The sequence below is a fragment of the Nymphaea colorata genome, chromosome 3 (genome assembly GCF_008831285.2).
Source record: "Nymphaea colorata isolate Beijing-Zhang1983 chromosome 3, ASM883128v2, whole genome shotgun sequence".
In the NCBI taxonomy this organism is placed as follows: domain Eukaryota; kingdom Viridiplantae; phylum Streptophyta; class Magnoliopsida; order Nymphaeales; family Nymphaeaceae; genus Nymphaea; species Nymphaea colorata.
Window position 1 is genome coordinate 29849480 of NC_045140.1, and position 4126 is coordinate 29853605.

Sequence of the window (4126 nt, forward strand, 5' to 3'; positions counted from 1 at the left end):
CAACACTTTCTGAATCTGCTCGGGTACTTTCTCTTCTGATCCCTCTTGAGCGACAACTTCCTCTGCCACTGAAACTAACCAAGCCGCTGGTCTCTGGACTGCTATAGCCTTTAGCGCTGCCTTGGGTGCCAAACTAGGATCGACTGCCCTTAGCACTACTTCCTCTCCTCCACCCTCTTTAGGTAGGCACATCTCCATGGTAGAGAAGTCCCACCAAATTCGCCCTAAGGTCTTGAGCCATTTGACTCCAAGAATGATATCTACGCTGGGTAGAGGGACAACTAGCAAGTCGACTGTATAAGGAATCTTCTGAAGCACGAGCTCTACGTTTGCATACTTGCGAGTGCAAGGGAGACACTCACCATTGGCCACCAGTACTTTAAGAGTTGGGTGCTCTTCGATGGTACAATTCAATTCCTGAGCGAGGTGGTCACCCACGAAATTGTGAGTAGCCCCCGAATCCAAAAGAACAAGAACATTTCTCTTTCCAATTTGCCCTATAACTCTCATAGCATCTGGTCGGTTAGGGTCTGTCATGGTATGACAAGCGCCCTCAAGGGGTGGCCTTTCCTGCTCTTGAGGCTCTTCTCGGGCCTCCAATTCCTCTATTTCTTCGATCATAGGGGATTGATCTTCTTCATCGTCGGCGTCATCATCCAAAACCGTGTAGACTCGAATGTGCTTGCACTTGTGCGTAGGGTCCCACTTTTCTTTACACCAGAAACACTGCTTGTTCTTGATTAACTCTTCTCTTTCTTCCCGAGTTAGTACAGGAGGCGCTCGACCCTTGAAAGCGGGTTTAGGTTCTTCTTTACGCGGAGGGGCTGGAAGGAGTTTTTGCGGTTGAGGGATCTCCCTCACACGGACTGTTCCGGGGTTTCTCCATTGTCGGTACAAGGCTTGTTTCTTTCTTTGCCTATCCTCGATGGAACGTGCTTTGGCAAAGCACTTCCGCAACTCCGTGTTGGGCTCAGCCCGTATGTCTATCTGAATTTCCTCCTTCAATCCTCCAACAAATGCGGCAATGAGGGACTTGGGCGTCCAATCAACCATGCTTGCTAAATTCTCAAACTTGGCTTGGTATTCTTGAACTGATGCGGTTTGTCTTAGATTACGCAACTCGATGTCGTAATCTACATAGGAAGACTCACCAAATCTGAGCATGAGAGCTTCTTTGAACTCTCCCCACGTATTGACTGGCTCCTTGAGCTTGAGCCAACGATACCATCTCCTAGCTTCGCCATCGAAGTGTAGAATGGACGTTTGAAGCCATTCCTCATCAGGAATCATCTGACATGTGAAGTACTCCTCCACTTGAAAAATCCAATCTAAGGGTTCCTTGCCATTGAATCTAGGGAAGTCAATGCGAACCATAGGAATCCTTGGTTGGTTTCTTGGCGCTGCCTGACGCTCTCTATACGGCTCCCAAGAAGGTGGTTCACGGTCTCCTCTATCACCCCATCTACGATCTGAATTAATATTCTCCCACTGTGTGCCTCCAAATCTGGACCTATACTGGCTGGATTGGGGTCCATAAGGCTCTCGGTTCTCCCAATCAGGCGAGGAGTTATGATGCCCACCGTGATAGTTGTTGAGGTTGGTGGGCTGTGCTTGGAAACCTCCATTATTGCTGTTATTCCCCCCGGGTGGTGGTCTACTAGGGCCGGCTTGCGAATGGAAGGGATTAGGACCGACGTTGGGCGGTCCATTGAGTATGCCCTTGCCCTTATCAACGTGGGGCTGTGGGGGATCCGGGTTGTTTCTCCTAAGGGCCTCTTGATTGGCCGTCATGACTCTCATCATCTCCTTGATCTCATCTAACTCGTTGAGCTTAGAAAGTTGTTTCTTGTAGTCGCTCATCTCGTGGCGGATTTTCAAAACCTCATTTTCGATGTGAACCATTCTTTCCACCGCGTATACCTCCATCTCAGTAGATGGCTGTTCCTCATTGGCTGAGGTCTCCGCCTCAACATCTGGTGCCTCGGGCACGACTTGCTTCTTCTTAACCATTGCGATGGTTAAGTCCAAAAAAAAAATCAGAAATCCAAACGTCTAAAAGAATCACACGACTAGTTGAAAACCACTGACTCTGACACTGACAAGAATTCCAGCTGTATTCTGCCCTGTATAAAATCCGAAATGCCGATACTGTACTTGCTTGCTGCTGCTCCAAGGAGGCTCTGATACCAAATTGGTAGGGTCTTGTCCGTGGCCGACCTAAGTCTGAAACCAACGGCCGTGCCTACCCCCACGATCACCTTGGACCAACCAGAAGACTTCCTAGACAAATTAAAACAAAGACACTACCCAGTCGGACAGGACCCCGGCTTAGAAAATCCCGGATAGGTAGCGGAATACAAGAGAGGCTATACCCAAATCCAAGCAAAACCTACTACACAAATCTAAGAGATGCGAGGCTAATACAAGCGGAAGCGATACATTTGTTAAAAATCACTCAAACTCACTCAAGCAAACCATGCAAACCACGCCTAAACGCACAAACCACACCCACCCGTAGGAGGCTAGTGCTGGCACGAGGTCGTGTCCTTGGCGCAGTGCCGCGGAGGTCCCTCTATGCACAACTACGACCTCACGGTCGGGCTGAAAGCAAAATGCAGAAATAAATGCTACCTCCCGCGTGTCTAAAGAGAGGAGTAGAGTGTACCGGCCAAGGCTAGCTTGGCTAAGCAGTCAAAAGCCTCGAGGTGAGATTCCACACTCGAGGACTACCAGCAACACGAAAGAAGAGGGCTGGTGCAGAGCTGAACTCCAAAAGAAGAGGCCGTGAGTGAAGTCAAGCCGTTCCAAGAGACGCGTGAAGTAGGATCACCCCGCCGGAATCGCCTAGGAGCACTTCAACGCCTTGCTGGATGTCTGGGGGACCTTCTGGAATCCACGCCGGAGAGTCGCCGGAAAAAGAGCAGAGGTGGCCGGAGGTGGCCGGAGGTCGCCGGAATATGCTGGATCAAGGCCCGCCGGTTCCAAAGACTTCAAGGATGCGGCTAGCAATGCCGCGGTCTTCCTTGGCGCTAAGGTTGAAACCAACTAGGCGCGGGACTTGGACTGAGTGGGTTCGGACCAGGTGGGACCAGGTGGGCCCGGGCTAGGTTTGGCCAGCGAGCTAGGTCATAGGTAGAGTAGGCTAGGTAGGTCCTATGGTCAAAATCTTCGGTTGACCGGGTGTGGGGAAGGGACTCAAATGAGGGTTCCTACAAAGTAGCTAGGGTGGGTTTGAGTGGCTCGGTTTAGGGTAGATGAGAAAATGGAAATGGAAAGGCAAGTGGTAACTTGGTAAGTTCGGGTGAGCTCGGGGTAATTGGGTAGGGTAGAGTTGGCTAAGAATATGGAGAATATTCCATGATAGGATTGTCCTCCAAGATTCTAGGCTAGGTGGCGTTCTAGAAGGGCTATCTCCCTAATACGTAGGAGAGAGGCTAGGGATCTTGGTGAGGTGTATAGGTGAGGTGGTGATTTGGCTGATGAGGTGTGTGGCTGGGCAATATCCTAGCTAAAATGGAGGAGGAGGTGGCAGTCAACAAGGTGATCAGCCACCTACGAAGTAGGAGAAGATCTCTCAAAAGAGAACTCGCCCCTTCCAAATGTGATCCACTAGCTACAAGCTAGGGATGTGGAGGATTTCACTCCAAGGTTCTCTCCCAAGTGCTCCCGATCATGCCACGTGTACAGATATGTGGTGGAGATGGCGAAGGGCCCAAGTCAAGCAATCACTTACCGATTTGGGTGAGACAAATGCGAAATCCCCAAATGTGACGACGCAAGAGTGCTTTCCCCAAATGTGGCCGGATTTTCCCCAATTGAGGCCGGAATCTCCCAAATGCACACACGAATAACTCGAACACTTGCAGCCCGGGATGGAGTGATGCCGGAATCAATGCAGCAGTGGCCGGAATTAGACAATTCCGGCCAATTTCCAGAACTGGCCGCGCCTAGTCCTCTTGCCGATTCTCTCTTTCTTTTACTTTAATTTTTCATTTGGGCGTCTTTCTTTTTCTTTTCTTTTCTTTCTGATTTTTCTCGCCCTTCTTTTCTGTTGTTTTCTTTCTGATTTCGACCAGCAAGAGGGAGGACAAGGCAGTGGCTAAATCTGAACTTTCTTGGCTCAAAG